The sequence below is a fragment of the Nelusetta ayraudi genome, unplaced genomic scaffold (genome assembly GCF_046127955.1).
Source record: "Nelusetta ayraudi isolate G7.1 ecotype Tasmania unplaced genomic scaffold, CSIRO-AGI_Nayr_v1 ptg000097l, whole genome shotgun sequence".
Taxonomy (NCBI): Eukaryota; Metazoa; Chordata; class Actinopteri; order Tetraodontiformes; family Monacanthidae; genus Nelusetta; species Nelusetta ayraudi.
This window is the reverse complement of record NW_027466147.1, coordinates 2,885,638-2,906,721: the sequence shown is the minus strand read 5'-3', so window position 1 is coordinate 2,906,721 and position 21,084 is coordinate 2,885,638. Positions and strand designations below refer to the sequence as shown.

At 44.7% G+C, this 21,084-nt stretch overlaps 1 protein-coding gene across 4 annotated transcripts in view; it reads left to right on the top strand.

Annotated features, from left to right (window-relative positions):
- The window catches only part of il1rapl2 (interleukin 1 receptor accessory protein-like 2), a 290,457-nt gene that overhangs the window by 206,596 nt on the left and 62,777 nt on the right, over positions 1-21,084 (top strand). The window lies entirely within an intron of this gene.

Sequence of the window (21,084 nt, the reverse complement as noted above, 5' to 3'; positions counted from 1 at the left end):
GAGTTTCCCCCACATGTTGTTTATCTTCTCCTTCGGTCATTTAAAGGCGACGTGTGTAATATTTGGAGATTTTTGAGAAGAAACAGCGACATCAAGTGGTTACGTTCTAGATTGCAGTGCTCTGTTTGCTCGCCCTCCCTTCGGTTTGGTTCGTTTCGGCACAAGTGAAGTGCGACTGCAATCTCAGAGCGGTGGAATGTTGCGACCCCAATAATACCGAGGTCCCAGTTGAACCGAGTCCGCCGGACAATTTGGTGCGAAAGCGATCTCGGTCCTGTAGCTGCAGAGAGCTGGTGGGCAGCTGGCAGCTGGTGGTCTGCATCTCAGTCCTGGACCGCACCATGGAGATGGAACGTTTGCCAAGAGGCTTTTCTCAGAAAGGAACATCATTTGCCAATTTTCCGATATTGCACTGGATGAATTGCTGTTTATAACGTGGGATGCTGCCTGGTGATATGGGCAAAAGGAGTATTTGGAGGTCTTCTTAGTTTCCCCAAAACAGGAGGAAAGAGAGTAAAGGATGCAGATGTAGCTGGAATGGAACAACGAGGTTTCACTTCTTTTTTTTTTTGCACGTTGTAATCGTCACAGCGCAAGCCACTGGAAAGCTAACGCTGGGTGCACTTTAGTCAAGACTACTCATTAATTATTAAGTATTACAATAAACACAGTGTCGTATAATAAGGGTTTATGACGTAGTTAGATTTTCAGGCTGTCCTGAAAAAGGGGATTCTATGAATTTCTTTTTATTTTAAACAGATCCAGCAGGGAATGGGTTGGTCTCCAGTGGGTAATCGACGCAAGCCAAACAGGCAAACAAATATCTGTTGGTGTAAACCGGCTGAAATAGACAGAAACAGTTGACTCCACCAATAACACAAATATGCATCCTGTCACGCTCTCAATATGCAGCGGATCTCTCGGCGACTGCGGGCCATCCATTATGTGGACAGATGTCGACACTCGCCGATGCATCATTCATCATTACGGCAGCACTTTGGAAGGTTTCAAGAGTGGCGCGACGCAGAAAAAAAAAAAAAAAAAAAAAAAAATCCAAAGCCATCAAGACAGTTTGCATCCTCGGCTCCGTGTTGTGCGTTTGTCTCATTTCTCAGACGAAAGCCACGTTCGCTTCAGGCTCCGGCGACTCTCCGCTGAACCTGCCGAGTCGACGGCAACATCCGCGCTCCCGTGTTTCCGAGGTTCTGCTGGGGGTTTTCCTGTCTCGCGTCGGGTTTCTCGGGAAAATCTCGAGTTTCTTTATTGCGACATTTTAGGTTTCGCGCAGTTTTAGGGGTCTCAGACTAAGCCTTCTTACATCTAGTGCACTTTGTCCCAGAACTGAAGCCAAGGCTGTTTTGCTGTTTTTTTTTTTCATGCTCTTGTTCCGACGTTGGTGCTGAACGGGGCTGATGTGAGCGGACGTCGCTTCGTTCGTGCAGGAATTATTCAGGGCCTCGTTTCCACACTTCTCCTGGCGAAGCCTCCTGTGCAGGGAGGCAGCGCTGGGAAACTGGGCTTCGTTTATTGTTTGCTGTTGACAATATGAGGATGTTTGCGCTGGATCCCTGCCGCATTAATCAGAATGTGTTCACGGCGCGACACAAAGGCTTGTTCTCTCTTTTCTTGACGCCTAACATAATCTTGTTATTTCGCTGGTGAGGAATAATAGGTTGCAGAAGAAAATAAAATAGTTTCAAAAATTGCAAAATTTTGCTCTTGATTGTTACAGTGGGAACAAAAAAAATAATTTGTAAAGACCGGACGTGAGTCATCTCACAGTCTGAGGGGGAAAAAAAGACAAAGAGACGGATTGCGTGATGCATAATTCATCATCCTAAATTTACATAGCATGGTCAACTAGCAAGTTTGCTAATTGTAGCCCATGGATGTTTTATCAGGCAAAGCTTGTGTGCGTGTGTGTTTGTGTGTGGATGTCTGGTCGGCGTGATAGCACACATGCTAACTGCCATGAGGCGGACTCCTCTCGCTCCGTTAAGGAAAGCAGAGTATCTCTGACTTTTCTTCCCTCCTTCTTCTTCTCCTCTTTGCCCCCGTGTCGTGTCGGACTCTCCGACCCTCTTCTCCGACCCTCTTCTCCTCTCTGCCCTCTCCATTCCCCTCCACGCGGCTCGGGGCCTATGTCTCTCTGGCCGTTCCAGCGCAGCGCTCGTGACCTGTGGCGAGATTTGTGATCACGCATGAACAGCGACTATTTGTGTCTGACTTGGCGCCAACAAATAGCGACGCCTTTTTTGTGGAATGTTTCGTCTCCCGCGGGAACCTTCTGTGTTTTAGCGGCAACGTTTCCTCTTACACATGCGGCTGCTTCACAAAGCATCGAAATTGAGAATTTGTCTGGCATAAAATGGATTAAGACTTTTTTTAAGGTTCAGTGCTCCATGAATAAATAATACAATGGCTTTTTTTTTTTTTTTTATCAATAATATGAAATGAAATTAAATGAGAGAGAGGCATTGGTTGGCTTTTGGGGATCTTTGGATTATACTTATTTTTATAAAAAATAATTCATAAGCTGCAATTTTGTTTTTCGCATAAAAAAAAGCAATATTTCCATAATTACGAGAATTACATTTTCAGTGGACTGGTCACGTGACCCCGTACGTCTCGTTCGCTGACATGTAAATTAGACAAAAAGTGTTTCCATGACACTTTTGCGATATACTTCCAGATACGTCTGAAAAACCACGTCATGAGAGCGTCAAAATCTTTTAGCAACATTTGAGTTTTTTTTTTTTCCAAGTTTAGGTGTTTCCATGACCATTATTTTATGGCGGTATTTAGGTTTTATGCAATTCTAGTGTTCATGGCAACGCAGCAAGAGACTCATTAATTACAACAACAGCAGATCTAGAAAGTCCAAATCTTGTCTGGGAAGAAAAAAAAAACTGGAGGGAAGTTTGTGATACGTGCATATGGTGCCTCTGTGTGAAGGATAGCGCCCGTTATCTAGTAGCGCTCTGTGCAGTGGCCGATGATCACAGAGTACAGTTTGTCTCCAGTATTACAGTCTGGGTGCAATTATTCCCAGTGGGGCCGGCGCCTGGAAAGACTTCAGAACATGCAAAGGACGCGCACGGAGCAAAGCGAGTAAGATGTGATAGGCCAGGCCAGGGTACAGAGGAAACATGCACAGAGACTTGGAAACAGAAACTAATGCTAAACAGCGAGGTGGGAGGACTGGGGAAAAAACGAAATATTGACGAAATCAAAAGGGCCGCAGTGAATTCGGGCGGCGTTAAACTCCCGCTGCCTCCAACCCCCGCCACAAACATCAAGCAGCTACGGAGCCTTGAAGAAGTCCGAGCTGCGCCCTCGCCGAGGGAATCCTGCGTCGTCGGACGGAGGCGGAGAGCAGGAACGGACCGACTGACCTCGCTAATCTCCTCCTCGTGTCCCACAGTGAAGAGCTCCGTCAGCCCTGAGCTGCCTTCAGGAGCAATCTGCTACCGTACCGCACCACATCTGTGAGCGTGTGCACGTGCGCGTTGCCCTCGAGCCCGTCCGTACAAACGCGATTAGTGAGAATTATGCGTTTTGCCGTGTGTGAGTTTTATACCGAGACGGAGAAAGATCCCGCCGCTTATAGCAGATCAATACACGAGAAGTCTCCGCGTTTAATTTTTGCCCGAGGGCCAAGACAGTGTTTTTTTAATTTTTTTATCTTTCTCTCTGATCTCCATCTTTTTTTGCTGTCGTAGCGGGGTGCTTTACTGGAGTGCAAAGTGTTAATGCACAGCGAGGATGCCGGCAATCAAGTAAGGAAGCGCAAATCTGGTCTCAAGGATTTCCGGAACACCCACCTGGATCTAAAGCACCGAAGCGTTTGTATTCCGCCTCAATCAGAGCCCAGACGAGTCATGCGGACCCCAAACAGGGCTGCCCTGCAGTAGCAATTACAATAGCAACAATGTTTTTTTTATTTATTAATTTATTCATTCTATTTTTTTTTTTTTTTTTTTTTTTGTATTTCTGATGCTGGCCAGCTGGACCAAAGAAGATGAAGATCATTATTGATCTACTAAGTTTTGTTGCACTTTTTCACAGAGCACCAGGCGTTAGTGGTGGGTGGAAAGACTTGTTTGGTGTTTACAACAAACAAACAAACACACACACACACACACCAGTTGCCAGTGGAAAACTTTTGGATGGATTTTTGTGCCTTCTGCTATTTCGGTCAGTTTTGACCATGTGTCTCACTTTGCGTCCATGTTGAATGCATTGGATTCCAGAACTACTTGAATCACATGACACAGATCTATGGCCAGCCAATGTTTGTTGTCTGCAGCATCCATTTCATGCATCCTGTCTCGTTTGTTTGCCTCTATAATGGCTGATGGCACATAACGTTCGCCCCCTTCCTTGATTTTTTTCTCACTTGGATTGATGCAGTACATGTTGTTTGCACGTGTCTGTACTTTGTTCCTATGGGGACCGTAGCCGTCCAAGCACACTGTTGGGCCAGCGTTGATCTCTGACAGTTCCCTTATTCCATTGTCCTCCATTGTCCTCTCTTGTACCTCTTGTACCATCAGCCTGAGCCCCTCCCACACCTTTGGGTGGTTAAATACCTGGGACTCTCCAACCGGTTTTTAGAACTGAAGAAGCCCCTTGGATGAGAGGCCAAACGTCTTCAAGATCACAAAACAAGTGCACTTGCCCTAACTCAACCCTTCTACCTCATTGTCCTCTATGCTGATGACGTTGCACACTTTCCTTCCTCCAAAGATTTTGTCCCACAAATACAAAATAAAACAAAAACAACTGCCTTTGTCTCCAACTCCCCTTTTTCCTCCTCAGACTCTCCGCGCTCGTTGCCCCTTCTCAGAGAGCCTCATCCATATTTCAGAGGCATTTCCAAGTAAAATGTGTGTTAGCAAAGTACATAGCATTCCGGCTAAATTTAACACTGGTGGCGGTATCCGTGTGTACTTGTGTTCTCAACGCAGAGCCGGGCTGAGAGACACGGGTAGACTTTCCAGGGAACAATATTAAGCCATCGTACGACATTTACAAATGTGTATTCCACTCACGCGCTGACACACACACACACACACACACACACACACACACACACACACACACACACACACACCTGAGCTCTCCGCGGGACACAGGAGGCATTAAAAGATTCTCTGTCTCGGTCTCTCCACGTCTCCTACTGCCCACCTCACCTCAACATGTGTTCCTCTTTCTGGCTGTCACTCCACATCCACCTCAGAGCTGTTCAGCATCAGCCCTGCATCAGTCCCGCCTTCCCTTTTGTCTTTCTCATTCCTGTCTTTCTGTCTCTTGCACTTTACACATAATGTGCGTGTGTGTGAAAAGGGCCCATGACCTAGTTAGAGACTCACCTCCTAATTCAATGTGAAATTGGATCTGTTCTCCAAAGACAAAAGGGGCTTGATGAGGTGAAAAAAGGCCCAGGCGCACAAGCGTGACGAGGGGGCGACACTAAACATAATGCATTGTGTGGCATTACAACGTTGGATTTTTTTTATTTTGTTTGACAACGACGCACGTGATTCGTCACAGAGAATTTTCTCTGGAACTGAAGGCAGTCTGACCGCGAGATTCCAAACACCAATTATCTGAAGGTGTAGTTGCTGTCGTATGATGATGGTGTGGTAAGATGATGGCGAGGCGTTAAATACAGGCAGAAAGACATAACAGACGCACACACACGTGTGTGGGGGGGGTCATTTTGTCATCAGGCTGCTGATTGGACGATAGAATTTTCCCAAAGAAGACCCTCCACTGCAAACTGAGCCGTCTGCCTCCGCATTGAACTGGAGCAGCGTGCATTGAGACTGAGGCCACGTCTGTCTCTCGCAACAGCAGCATCGCTGAAAAAATGGCTGACAAGCTCATTATCCGTGTCTCTCAGCACCAAGTGCAGCTCTCACAAACAGGATGCAAATTAAGCAGCCCAGTGCGTCCCGCCAACATCCCAAAATTCCTGCTGGAAGCAGCCGCAGTGCCGCTTTAACTCTTTTTTTTTTTTTTTTTTGAAGACTTGAAATCTCCTTCTGCTCTTACTCGTTTTGTGGAGTGGCCTTCATCTTTTTTGGGGGGGAAAATGTGAAATGCTTCCCTGGAGGAGGTCTCCTCGTGTCCTGTTGGAACATTTTGCAAATCTTTCCCTTGACTGTTTTTGTTACCACTCCATGTGGCAGCCGTTGTCAAAGTATAGTAACATAACGTAACGTAAGCCTTTTACTTTCTAAGTGTGACAATAAAATACCACATAAAACAATATGAACATGGTGTTTTTCTGTCAACACAATCACCAGCACACTACACACCTGACTCATCATGGCTCTACTTTATGGGCTCAAGTAAAGAGTCCTCCTCCGTGCACTGCATCACAGAATCTACATTGTGCTGCATCTGTCCAAAGCTTCTGTACCCGCTTATTCCTATTCGGGGTCACGGGGGTCTGCTGGAGCCTCTCCCAGCTGTCTTAGGGCGAAGGCAGAAGAAGTATTTCATCGAATGTTATTCCCTTAGAGACGTCATGAATGGAGAAACAATCATTGGCACGATTGGAATTCTCCCGATGACCATCATCACGATGTGACTTTTCTTTCGACCAACAGCAAAACCTCCAGTGCATTTTGGACCGGTTAAAGTGGCGTTGCTGTGTGAATCGTAAAGCGGCACTCAATCAGGCTGCAATGAGGCATTGTTTATTTCCCACTTCAGGCTCATTTGGATTTTTTTATTTGATAATTCGCCCTACTCGGACGGAACGAGGAGCGAGGGAAAGAACAAATTCCAATCAGGTTCACGTGCGTGAGCGATGAATCGTGTTGGTAAAGTGCCGGCTGCCTGTGCCCGTGTCGCGCTGAGTGGAACGCTCCTCCTCGTGTTACCATGCAATTCAAGTCTAATTGTACAAAGTGTTGTCCAAATAGATTGATGGATGATTGCTGCTAAAACAAACAACCATCTCTGAATAATAGAAACTGCAGTGCAGCAGCTGTTCACTCGCAGTGAGCGCGTGATTGGCGAGACATTAGCCACGTAGCTCATCGCGAGGCCTGTCGGTCGTTTTTGTGTGCCGTCTACCTTCTTCTCCGCTTCCTCCCTTGTCGCAGCAGTACTCTGAAGAAGCCTGACTTGCAGCTGTGTGACTCAGTCGATGATGCCTGATTGAACGTCGAGCTAAACTCTCTCACATGCACCGGCAAAACCAAAGGTCCGTTTGTTCTTCTGGAGAGTCGCTGATGAATCCTCTGTCCCTGCTGCGGACGAGGCCAAACCATCTCGCTCGGACCTCTCTGGCTCCATCTCCAAAACATCTCAAAGTGCTGGACATGTTCATCTCTGCTACCTCCAGCCGAGAGCCAAACTGATTAAAAACAAACAAACAAAAAAAAAAACAGCTGTTTCTAACCAGCAGAGAGGCACTGATTATCAATCGTTCATTGTTGTGGATGTCTTCTAAAAACACATCCAGACCCCAGAACAAGAAAAGAGAGATCCCAGATAAGGTTCTTTCTGCTGTTGTTGCGGATGACTGAGACCTCCACTTGTTTTAATCTCCCCTCTGCCTTGTAATGTGGATCGTTACCGCTCTTTATTGGGTTTTTGGTGTTGTTGATTGCTGCCTGGTTGTCCTCCAGCAGGGCTGCCAGCAGACGCACCAACTGTCAAACAAAGCGGGCCGTAAACTTTCCTCCTTTGTTGTATTGTAGTCCTGGAGGTTGGTCTTGGTCTCCAGACCACTTTTAAAGGGTCTCAGTCTCGGAGTTTTTTTTTTTTTTTACTTTATCAAGCAAAGTTGTTGTTGTTTTTTTTAAATGGTTCAAAATAGTATAGGAAATTATTGAACAACTGAAAGAGATGCTGCTGTTCCATTTAGAAGCAAACTTAAATTTAAAAAAAGATACTGGTTTTGTTGATATTTTTCTTTGATATAAAGTCTTGGTCTGGTCTCGATCTCGAAACTCTCTGGTCTTGATCATGTCCTGGTCTTGGTCGGTGTGGTCTTGACTACAACACTGCTCCTTTGTGAGGAAAATCAGGCACTGAGTCAAAGGAGCAGTAAGTTTGAGTGGCCACTTGTCGCTGTTAACAGTTACCACCAACCGTCAACGACTAACGACTTTCCATTTTATTTAACGGGCGGGGGGGGGGTGTCTGCGTCGGGCGGCGCGGCAGAGGAGGCAGATGACAGTGAGACTTTTTGTCTTTTCAGCCGGGCTCCCAGAAACAGTTCTGCATTCAGAGTTGCTCTGTTCTGTTGTGATTGGACATGTTGGAGAGTTTTGACAGTAGTTGCAAACCTCAATGATTTATTTGTTTGTTTTTTTAAGACGCTACAGTCTCCCTTTGTCTCCCTCTCTAAGGTTAGTCAAATATCACGCATACAATATTTTAATGCGACGCAAACATTTCGTAGTTCATCCCTGAATTTCATTCTATTCCATTTAAAATGGATGAGGCACAGAAGGAATGATGGAAATGATTTTGTTCTGGCCGTCGGAACAAAAAGCTCATCTCTCGCTTTGGTCATGTGACCCAGCGAAAGGTGCACGTATTCCCGTTGATCGTGCATCCGTTCTCTTCCAGTCGTGATGCAGCCAAATCTTTCTGTTAGTTGTTTGTGTTTATTTTCCCCAGAAGAATGTTCCGCAGCGACTGAACGTCGTCAATCGTTAAAATCTGCGAAACTGACGAACACTCGTTTTATCTGTCATGAGACCCAAAATTGTCGACTTGAGTTTTTTTTTTTCCTTTATTTACCGCGAGATTTTTGTGAAAACAAAGCCTTTGAAAATAATAATTTATGACAATTCAAAAGAAATCTTCCATACATAGCAAGCAATCTCGCCTGATTCCCAAGCAGGTTCTGCTCCTCTGCGTATTACACACGGATGTGTGGACAATGAGAACCTGTAAATTCTATTGGCCGAAATCGCCCCTAATGACTTTCTCTTCACCTTTTTTTCTTGTTTGAAGTTTTCTTACTTTTCTACTGGGTGGTTGTTTTTCTTCGCCTGCTGCTCGGTCAGAGGTATCGATGTGTGAGAAACAGAAGGGTCTGCATCTTAAGGTTACCTAATGCAATTAGCTTGACCACTGGGTTTTCAACGTGTGCATGTGCATGCCCCTGAAAGTGTGTGCGTGGACGCGTGTGTGCACGTGTGTGAGACACAAGGGAAAAAAGTTAACACCGCCGGTGTGTGTGTGTGTGTGTGTGTGTGTGTGTGTGTGTGTAGGTTCGGAGAAAACACGTGTTTGTCCCCGTCTTCAACTTCAGTGGACAAACTCTCCTTTATTTGCGTGTTCGTGCAAGTGTTTTTCAGGGTTGCATAATGAACCTCTTGATCCCTCTTGTTTTCCAGACCAGTGGCTGAGTCGTGCCAACTTGCGTTTCAAATGAGAACAAAAAAAAAAAAAAAAAACGCATGAAAAAACAAAAAACAAAAAATGCAAAGTAACAAAACAATTGAGAGAATCAAGTGAATTCAAGCAAGTGCAGGGAGACACAAACAAACAAACACGAGGAGACAAAAATGGATGGAAAATTCATAATTGGACAAAACACTGGAGATGAAAAGCAATTGGCCCAATTCTCTGACAGAACGGCATCCAGCGGCACCTTTCCGTCTTAGTCATGAATAAAAGTGAAGGTGACATATGCTAATGCAGAGTCGCGTTTGTTCCTGTTCAGGAAAAAACAATTGAAAAGTACCAAAAACACCAAAAGCTCTCTCCACTCTCTGCTCCCTCTGAGTCATTTGTAGTGAATGTGGAAGAGAAAATACTTTCTTTTTTTTTTTATATATATATATCTGAAGGTTCTTTGCCTCAGTTCCTGGTATTTCTGCCCACTGCCGAGCACACTTGCAAGGTGTTTGGTTCTCAATCTTCAGGGAGGATGACTTTCACTCGCTCGCCTTCTCGCCAAACTTCTTTTCCAGAGCTGGTGGAGGCGGAGTCAGGCAGGATCAAAGTCAAAGACACAACACACTCACATGTTTTACAAAAGTTTGAAAATAATCAAAATAATTTGGAATGCGCCCTGAGAACAGTCAGAGTTCTGCTGCGTTCTTAAAGGTCCAGTGTGTCATTTTTTTTTAGCTTGATTTATCAATTTATACTCTGGGAATCTAAACAGTTGTGTGACGTTTGCAGCAGCTGAAGCCGGTCGCACTGGCGCTCTGGAGAGCGAGCGACGCTGTCGAGTGAGCGAGCGGGTCCTGCGCTTCATCACAAAAAATCCGTTGGAGTTAGGACGAATGTTTTTTGGCGTCGCGTCAAGTTGTTTGTACCTTTCTCTGGAACCTGGCTGCAGTTATTAGGAGAGAGTTTGGCAGCAGCGGATGCAGAAGACAGACGAGAACTAAAAGAGGAACAAAACTGAGGCAGAAACGCGTCACGGAGGATGTCAGCGCAACCTTTGGCTGACCTGAATATCTTTCCAGAGGTACATAATCTGACTGAGGGTAATTCATATCTGCGTAACAAGGGACGGAGGACATTCTTTGTGAAAAGGCTACTTCCACTTTAGCCAGACAAATTCACCACGTCTTCTCTGGCACTTTGCTGTGGCGTGTGTGTGTGTGTGTGTGTGTGTGTGTGTGTGTGTGTGTGTGTGTGTGTGTGTGTGTGTGTGTGTGTGTGTGTGTGTGTGTGTGTGTGTGTGTGTGTGTGTGCAGAGGGAGGCTGCTGCTCCGTGCGTCTTACTGTATGTTTGATTTGTCCAGGCAGTCTGACCCACAGTGACTCGGCTCGACTCGGCTCGGCTCGGCTCTGCCGTTGCTCTTTAATGTCATTCCTCCTCCGAGCGACGGCCTCGTCCCTCCCTGTGAGATTCAAGACGTCACCTGTGCTTCACTTCACCTCGGCCGCTGCTTCCTGTGTTTTGTTATCGTCAGGGGGGCAAGTGGATTTTTTTTTTTTAACTTTTCTTTGTTTCCTCTGCCAGAAAGGTTTGTGTTGTGTTTTGTTTGTTGTTGTTTTTTTCCACCCGCCACCTCAGGGTTAAAACACACACACACACACACACACTAGCTGCGTTTCCATTACAGTATTTTCCCAAAATAAAAGCAATATTTCCACAATTATGAATGCAGGTGTTTCCATTAAATGGTGTGAAGCGCATTAGCCGTAATTCTCCTAAAGTCTCGTCCAGTGAGACCCCACTTTGAGGAGGATGGACGTATAAAACACATTGCGATAAAGCTGAATTTGGATGTTGTTATATTTTTCTCTTTAATTACGTACAAAAAATATTCCATCTCCTCCTCCGTCCAATCGTAACGCGCCATTTCCACTTGAAGTGAACTGGTCATGTGACCCCGTACGTCACGCCCACTCACGTGTAAATGCGAGCAAAAAGTGTTTCCATGGCACGTTTGTGATGTACCTCCATATGGATACGTCTGAAAAAACCACCTCATGAGAGCATCAACACCTGTTTAGCCATATTAGAGAGGTTTTTCCAACTTTAATTGCAATATTTAGGTTTTGTGCAATTCTAGGGGTCATGGAAACGCAGCCACTGATAATCAAAGGCAATGTACGCACCTACATTGCTATAGGGGTTATGGAAAAAAAAATTTTGAACCATCCCTTTCTCGCGGAACATTTTTGACTCAACTGTGATGCTGCGAGATCTGGCTGGAATGTCCCATTACTGCAATGTTGCTGGAGGGTCAGATGGATTTTCACAGCGCAAATCGAGCCGTTTGTCTGAGACATTACACTCCTCGATGAGACACCAGGGACGGCACGAAGATGGTGGGATGTGACACCCTGGAGAAATTAATGAAGAGCAGGGTCGGGGTGCGGTTTAGCTTGCAAAACAGCAAGAAACGCGATTCAACTTGATGCATGTTTACTCTCCCGAAACGCAGACATATACGACACACGCTGTATCCCGCCATACTGACGTCCTGCTGTGGCTGCTGTCTTATTGCGTTTGACAACCTCAGGATTACACATTGCCTTGGGGGCTTGGGGGAATCACAAGCCTCCCTTTCTTTTTTATTCTCCCTACCACTGCATTTATGAGTCCGAGTCAAAATGGTCTGCGGTGTCATTCCGAGAGCTCCGCTGGGAGCCGAAGGGACAGAGAGTTGAGGAAGAAAGAAGCAAGACGGAGTCAGGTTGACGTGTAACGTGACGCAGGTCATTACTCAAGACCTAATGAAGCCCTGTTTGCCTCGATAAGTACCCGTTTCATTTAGCGCCGCTGCGCAAACACTCTGCCTGCTACGGTGCACAACCCTCCACCTCAGCCATTGGCTGCACCCGCAGAGTGAGACGTTAGAGTATAGATGAGAATCTCATTAATGAGACGGCAATTAATTACAGACATTATGAACACTTCTCGTTGCTCTTCTCTTTACTTTCTGCACCTTACGATTGACGGTCATTGTGTCAGAGTCAACACTCGCAGCCTATTCAACTGTCAAACCGCCGTATGGGTTAATACACGTGCAGTCTACGGTGAGGTGGTATTGTCGTCAGACTGCATGTTGGCCACGTACGATAATTTCCCTCAAAATGAGGACAAATTGAAGCTGCTGGTGCGACACTTTAACATTTCCCATCTGGCAACACCACGTACGGAGTCACACCTATTGTTGAGACTCTACGTTGTGTAATATGGAGTGCAAGTGCTCAACTTACTCGTTGGGGAAGATTAGTCAAAGGGAAGTTCCCACTCAGGTCGACGGTAAAGTCAAGCTAAAGGAAAGAGAAAGGTTTCAAATAAGGAAAAGCGGGGAGAGAACTTCGATCTTGACTGACAGGAAGATTCCAATTTGTGACTTTTGAGCAGACATAAGGAAGAAGGAAGTGGCCACTCTGCTTCTTGTTTTTCTTTGGGTTTTTGGGTTTCTGGCGTTGCCAGACTAAAGTGCTCTCTTAATAAGCCAACAGTGTGGTAAAGAAAAAACAATTAGCCTCTGATTTGTTATGATCACGCTGCTTCCACATTTGGTCTTATTTGGTCGATGAAAGCATGACTCACACCATGTGATGTAAGTTTGTCTGTGCCTCTCGGTATTTTCTGTCTCGAGTGTTTCTTATTTAACTGGGTGTTGCATGACTCACAGCACATTGTTAAAACAAGGTTAGTGCTATTTTTTACCAGGATAAGGTTCAACCTTATAAATCTTTAAGCCCGGAAAGAGACACGTCGTCGTTTCCCTTCTCTGTCGTCCTCCTCCTCTTCTTCTCCCTCCCACTGTCTTTCTCCTCTGTATCTGCTTTTTTGTGTTCCATCATGAATCCACATCTTAGTGCAGCTACTGTAAATTAGGGTCACAGAACAAGTTGGAAATGTGACAGTGTAATGGGCAGGAACTCAATTCAAGCAAAGAGTTTGCTCCGAAAATGTGAAGTGTTTTGATGCGATTTTCAACGAGAACATCAAAGTACCACATAATTACCCATTTTGATATTATAGATTCAGGGAAGAGCTTTGTAGTCAGGCAGAGAGCCTAAAATCATGACAGTGAGTGGCTGGTAATAAGGTAGCGCACAGCAATAAACAGGTTAGAGCGCCAACACGCCTCGTGTTCCCCGGCACCGGGCTTTCATTTCATGCCGGCTTATACCTGTTTGCAAGTCTGAGTGCAAATCCGAGAACTGGCTATTTTCACACATGATACTGTAGTGGAAATACACAGGTGTCAATAATATTGTGAATGAAATGGATCGGTGAAGGCATCGGTCCTGGGTGCTGGGTATTGCAGTACTGTGGTATGTTCACAGTCTTGGCAAAACATCCTGAACACCATTTGTAAGAAGTGATAATACGTGAGTTGCCTGATCAACGTTATTATACTCATAACTGCAGATCAGCGCTGTGTGTGCTAGGTTTTCTATGTATATGTTTGTATGGATACCACATTTCAGTATATTTATGTTGACAATGGCCAAATCGTCCCGGCTGTAAACTAATTGGCTTGGAGACAGCATATCAGCGCCGCCACCAACACCCCTGGCCTGCTGCAACGGCGTTTGCAAAGCCCCCTTTGCAGTATATTCCAATAGGGCTCGTCCATCACCCGCTGCTACGATATTGCTACTTGCACTGAAACTGAGACTTCCTTAGCGTTCTCATTAAGAACAGACTCCAGGTTGCTTGAATCACCCGTGACTGCCTTGATCTTGTTATCTGTTAACAATCAGACGTATTTAACCTGGCTGCTGGGGGAATTTGTCTGTTTTGCCACCCTGGGCGAGCGGATCAATAACAAACAAGAAGTGCAGTGGACTCATTCCAGCTGTAACAGCAGGACATATCGCACCGTCGGTCACAATAGCTTACCTCAATGCCCTCCGGGTGCAAGTACAGTATAGAAAGGTGGAAGAGAGTAGAGCACTTCTATTTCTGTAACCACAATGGCTTCCATTAATAGACCATGTTGAATAAGGATGAGTGGTCGTTGGTTGGATTTGCTCATTTATTGTTTACTCATTGCATTTCATTGGTTTTCTCTTACACTACTAAGGGCCGGATCCACAAAGAATGGACCCCGGCCATAAATAGCATTTTTTTTTTTTTTTTATTTGCACAGACATTGCACCCCAAAATCTGCACCACTTTATCTGCATAGCCAGCAAGATTTTTGCCCTAATAATATGCCCGGAGCAAACACGCCCACAAATTTGAGCCAGGTGCACAAATTGCAGTCTGAACCAGGCTTACAATTTTAGCGCTAGATTGATGGGTGTAGAAATACAGCTGTAATTAGCTGTGTGCACGGCAACCTCTACCTTTGCATCATTTCCATTTCTCCAATACACGCCTGGCATGACTATGCCTCCGTCTTACTCCTATGATTGCTGCCATGATCGGGAGGACATCCAGCCACTTTAGTCAGAGAGGTGACACAGTTGCCACCACCTGATTGCTATTTCTACCCGTTTTGCAGCTGAGCTAATAGACTAAGTGCATCTTACAGATCTGATATAGACAAGCTTTAAGTATGTGTGGGGAAACGTTTTTATTGTATCCCATCCTTTATACATGGAATATCATTAACGCCTCAGAAGCTGTGCATAGAAGAGAGTCCGCTCTCTCCGTTCCCGATATGCCACCTCGTTTTTATTTACAGAGAAGATGGTGTCATTTTACGCAAAATATGTGGGAAATAGGATGCACTTTTTTTTTGCCACAAAAAGTGTAGCTGGCTTTTCATAGAACAATAGAATCTAAAAAAAAAAAAAAGAAAAAGAAAAACTTTGTACAAATCACATTGGAAACTGCAAATTCCTTCAAAATTGAATTTGACAGTCAGTCTGTGACTCTCTGTCTCTGACGAGAGGAGCAGCTGGCAGCAAAACCCTGGCAGGATAATTTGATCCTTGAGACTAAAGTGTCTCCTTTTGCCTCTGTTTCCTCTGCTGTGAACCAGCCTAGGGCTCCAAACAAAAATGCTCATACTTTCTGAAAGAACTCAAGTCAATGTCATGAATACTGTGTGGAAGTGAAGTGTCGCCTTATCGAGAAAAAAAAAAAAAAAAAAAAAAATCGCAAAAATGCTCCGGTTGCAAACAGGTGGTTGAAATAAACGGGACTTGACATTTGTTATTCAGTCAAAACATGTTGCTGTATCTGCAACAGTTATTGGCAACGTACCTTTTTTTTTTTTTTTTTTCCCCCAAGGTCCCCATGAGACCACATTATGCCACCACCATGCCTTGTTAGCATTGCAGCTTGTTTCCCGGTCGCTAGTGGATACAAATGAATTCATGATCTTCTGAACCAAGAGGCAGGCAGAGTGAAACGACAAGAAATAAAGGGAGGGAGAATATGTGCACGTCAGACGCACAGATGTGTATTTGTTGCCATTAACCTCACATGAACGTTAAGAAATTGTGACGGGTATTTGAAAAAGCACTGGCACAGTTATTGTCACTCTGTAGTAGGAATGGAAGCAGCTGTGAAATCATCTACGGAGGCAAAGTTATAGACTGAAGGTAATTCCATAATTCATGTCCTTGAGTTCATGGTGAGTGAAGCGTCTCCTGGGGTAGCTGGCAGGTATTTGTGCCGCTCATGATAACATATGAAAAGTCTTAACCACCAGTTTGAGAGGATGTGTTTTCCTGTCTTGGGAAGGACTTACCATCACAAGGACCAACTTCAGCAACGTTTCCAAGCACTCACATTTCCAAAAAATATTTTGCGAATGTGAACGGTCCAAACATCAATATTGATCCTAGTTTTAGTGAATTCAGATGGACAATATTAGAGCACTGAATACAACTGAAGGGGAAGCCAAATTACTTCTGAGCCAACTGAATCCATCGTCCCAGCGGAGAGTCTGTGTAATCTTATTATTTCTGCTGGGGTGGAAATGTTAAGAGTCCACATTTAGAAAGTTGGCACACTCTGCCGTTGCTTCCAGAAAGGTTCTCCCTCGATGGAAGCACTTTCCCAAAAAACATTTTCATTTTCATTTCAGCTGAGATCGGATACCCCATGACCCCCACGCCACACAGCCCTGTTCCAATGCCGGAAATTGACTCCCTCCGTACAACTTGAATTGCTCAGTCAATAAAAATGCAGCCTACAACAGTTGATAAGGTTTAATTTTTCACTCAGAATCACCTCCAATGTTCTGAACTGCCCTTTAAACAGCATCGTTCAGTGACTTCACTCGTGGTTCCAGAGTGGAAAATTGTGAACCGCTCCACTAGGGGGCACTGCTGGCAAACGTTGGCCCCATTACTACAAATTTTTCCTCTTGATCCCCTTTTACTAAGAATTACTCCATGTTTAATCGCAAGCGACTGAAGTATGTAATTGTAACTTCTTGCGAGATGATAATAAAATCACTGAGAATTTCTCCATGTTTGTTGGCTATAAGGCAACAATCGAAGGCTCCGTGCATGAATACACAAATCTCATAGCGACGCATATATTTATTTTTTTCATACATTACCATAGGAGCCCCGTGCATGTCAGCTCTCGTCGCGATCACTTGGGACCAGGATGCACTCTTTCGCACTCTGTATTTACAATAACTTCGGCCAGGTTGTGCCCAACTTGTATAAACACCAACAACAACAACAAAAAAGTACCTAAATCAGCATAGTGCAGAATGGGTTAAAGCTAGCATAAGAGTTGGCTGAGCCGGCTTGTTTCGGACTTTATACCTGAGCAGTATAACCTAATCTGAGTTTTCGAGCGAGTCAAGGCAGGGTCTGCACAATAGATTGGAATAAGGTGGAAAAGTGGAGTCCTAAGGTTTTGCTTCGCGTGGGAGGAAATAACTCTCGACTCCAGAGTAATTCTATCCGCTGAGATTGATATTTTCAAAGGCAAAGCACTGAAGCTCAGTTAGCAGGTTAAATTAGCGTATTAAACTCAGCAGCTGAACTTTAAATACATTTTTTTTTACTGTGCTGGCCCAATCAAGACAGGTAGTCACATCAGTAAACAGTAAGAGTTCCCAAAAAAGTGTTTTTTGACCGATGGTGATCATACTAATTTGTATGATTTTTTTTTTTTTTTTTTTTTAACACGGTAAATGTGTTGCATCTCATATGAATACAGTTTTCCATTTATACAAGCAGTGCATGCATTTAAGAAGGAAACCGCAATAGACAACAGCACAGTGAGATTTGTTGTTTTACAATGAAAACAAAGCACACAAACTCGTCAGATGGAAGATATGAGATCATCGTGTAAAACACATGGATGTTAACGAACAAACGTTTTCTTTTGACATTTCAAAAAGTGGCCTTTCAGACTGGTAATGAATGTACAAAGTGGCACGCACATTTTTGGGGTGTGCTAAATCCAATCTGGTAAAGTATGCACTGCTTTAATAAGTGTCAGTGCAAAGAGCTCGCCGAGCCTCTGGCATGGATTTCCTTTGCGGCCTGAATGAGAAAACATTCTCCAAAGGTTACAGCCTGGCAGCGTGGGTCGGCTTTGCTTTTATGAGGCATTTCCAGACGCTTTAATTACTTTTGCGTCGACTATGGTGACAAATTTGCATTCTGATGCATTCATTTGGTTAAACTATTTTGAGGATTTTCTCTGTTCATAAGCAGGCTGTTAAATTGCCATTCATTGTTGCTATGCTTTGTTTTTATTTTCCTCATCTTCTCATTAACAGAAATGGCCTAGAGTTAGTTAGAGTCTAAATGCTTTTGCACTTTTAATCAGGCAGAACAGTGACATACTGTCTTTCAGTATATAAGCGACAGGAGACACAATGCATCAGTTCAATCATTTTTTATTTTATTTTTTTATCTTCAGGGAAGTAGACCAGGACAACGACTAGCAAACCACCTTGCTTCATAAAATAAATTAATGAATGAACTAGGAATGAGGGGGCAGGGCGTCACAAAGCTGGATTCTTTCCTGTTATCATTGCGTCATTGGAGTGTTGGCTCGGAGTCTCGACCGGCCTTGATCAAAAATCCTGTGAAAAATGCTTCCTAGTCTCCAAAGCCCTGAAGACTCTTCCCACCTAGAGGTAGTATCGGACCAATCAATTGTTTAAAAAACAACAGCCAGAGCCGCGGAGACTCGAGTTGAGTCAAAAAGCGAGTGGTGCTAAAAATGCGCGATGGAAAATTGCCAATCGTCAGGAAAAACTATTTGGCAACGGCCTCCTGCCCAGCCGCACCAAACCTCTGCTGCGTCTGATCCACTAGTGTGAAACGGGCCCCCCCACAGCTCTTTCTTCGCCCCCCCCAATCCTTCTGAAAGTCAGGGACGTAACTGAGGTACATCAGCCAAAAGTGCTCTGAAATTGTAGTCATTGGTTCAGGAAGAACCAAAAAAAAAAAAAAAATCCTCACCGCCGTCCAGACTTGGTCCAAACCAAATCCGAAACCAAATCTCCGCAGACTTCATTAATCTGGTTTCCCGCTCCTTTTATACTTTGCTCCCTCTGGTTCCTCCGTGCGCCTCCCACTTTCCTTTTCCCTTTCCTTTTCATTTCCCTTCATCATCCTATTATTCCCATCCTGGCGCTCCCCCCCCCCCCGTCCAAGCCGTCCCTCTGCGCTCCTTATGGCGCTGCCCGCCGTATCTTCCCATCGCCGTTCTTCCGTTTCTCCTTCCCTCCCTCCTTGCCCCTCCCTCCCCTCTCTCCTCCACCTCATCCATCTCTCGCTGAGAGGCGGCGTCAGGCCAGATAAATGTTGGACAGATGTTGTGCAGAAGTCTCGCCCTGGGTGGCACGACTAAATAAGACTGTGTGTATTTGCCTCCTTCCGTGTGTGTGTGTGTGTGTGTGTGTGTGTGTGTGTGTGTGTGTGTGTGTGTGTGTGTGTGTGTCGCCTTGGGTGGCTCCGACTAAATAAGGGGCATAAAATAAAAATGCCTCAAGAGTTGTTTCCAATTCGTACCCCCGCACCCCCTGGCCAGCCACAGAGCTGTGTGTGTGTGTGTGTGTGTGTGTGTGTGTGTGTCATTCAGAGGCTGTTTTCTTCTTCTGTGCTGCTCTTTCAGCAGTGTGGCGCTCAGGCCGCGAACTGGATCCCAATGTGTCCTCATTGGATTGTGAGTCTGTGTAGATTTTGTGAGTCCATGTCATGCGTGACGGTGTGTCGCTGTGTTTCCTATCATTTCATTGTTCATATTAGAGGACGCAGGTGCCAAGCAAAAGTGGAGGGGGGAGGGGGGAAGGGGGGGAAACGTGTTCTCCTTGTGTTTTCCCTCCCGGCTCCGTCTGTCCCGCTGGCTGTTTTCAGACCTTTGGATACTCATTATTATTACGAGGACTTGGGCTCTTACTCAAACTGTTCCATATTCAGCACACTTAACACGATTAACGCTGCTCAGGAGGAAACGAAACATCCGCGTAGAGCAATACAAAACAATTTTGCCTTTCCTGACTCAATGCCTCGGTTGGCGTCCGTCTAGAATGTCGAACTCTGAGCTCATTACTTCCAACTTTCCTGTTCGTCGATGGGCCGTTCACTTCCTCAGAGGTTATTTTTACACTAATTATTCTCATCAAAGAATGTGATGAAAATGTAAATACCATGCAACGCAATATCAAAAATCCATTTTGTTTTGCTCCACTGAGGTAGGTCTTTCCCAAGATTCCAGATCATTCATGCGACCTCTCCCTCCCTGTCGCTCGTCTTTACTGGAGAAGGGAAAGTTTCTTTGCGGAAACCTCCTGTAGGTCTGTTGAGAATGACGAAGACAAGAGTTCATCAGGGGAGTCCATTCTCCCTATTTTTTGAAAGGTTATGTCAAAAAGTTGCATTTTCTCACCTGTGAATTCCTCATTGCTTTATTATCCCATCATACAGTCAGCTAAAATAATATATGCACACATAAGGGGAAAGAAAGACTTGCACAAATATTACAATACCAAATTTATTCAGACATCATCAGATTAATACAAGTTACACGTCTTGCCTCCCCAAGTGTATTTATAGAAGCACTTACACAAATTAAATATTTGAAAAAGACAAAACTTCATCTCCTGGGAGTCCATTTCCTCTCTTTGGAGACGTGTCTCAATGTGCCATGTGTGATTTTCCACCAGGATGTGAAGACCTCAACAAAATATAGTGTGTTTTTCTGCCGTCTTCTATACTCACATTGCTGCTGTTCAATATCACTTCATTAAGCTTCTTTGTCAATTTTCTTTGTCAAATCCACCTCCTCATTTCTTTGGTGTCTCCGAAGCCTGATGTGTTTTTCCGAGCCGGAGCTCCAGTTTCATCCAGAAGGTGCTAAGAAATTTTTTTTTTTTAAAAAATGCATCAGCAAGACACACTGGGTAACAAGTTGCTTCAGTGCGAGGGAAACAGGCTCTCTTGTTTGTTTTGCGGCTCATACCAGATTCTGCTGCTCATCTTTACCATCACCGTCTTGCCCTGCAGTAGAATCTCTGTGGAGGCTCCCAGTGTATGCATTCACAACTGGAGTTTGATGTTTCAGGGCATTCAAGGTCACAATATGATAAAGACAAGTTATTAGATGGAGTTTGACGATTCCAACAATGTTTTAAGTTGGGTTTCAAGTCAGAAATGTCACATGTGGGCTAACAATGCAAAAAACAACAGCATAGTCACGACACTCATGTCATCTTTGGCTCCGGATTCCAG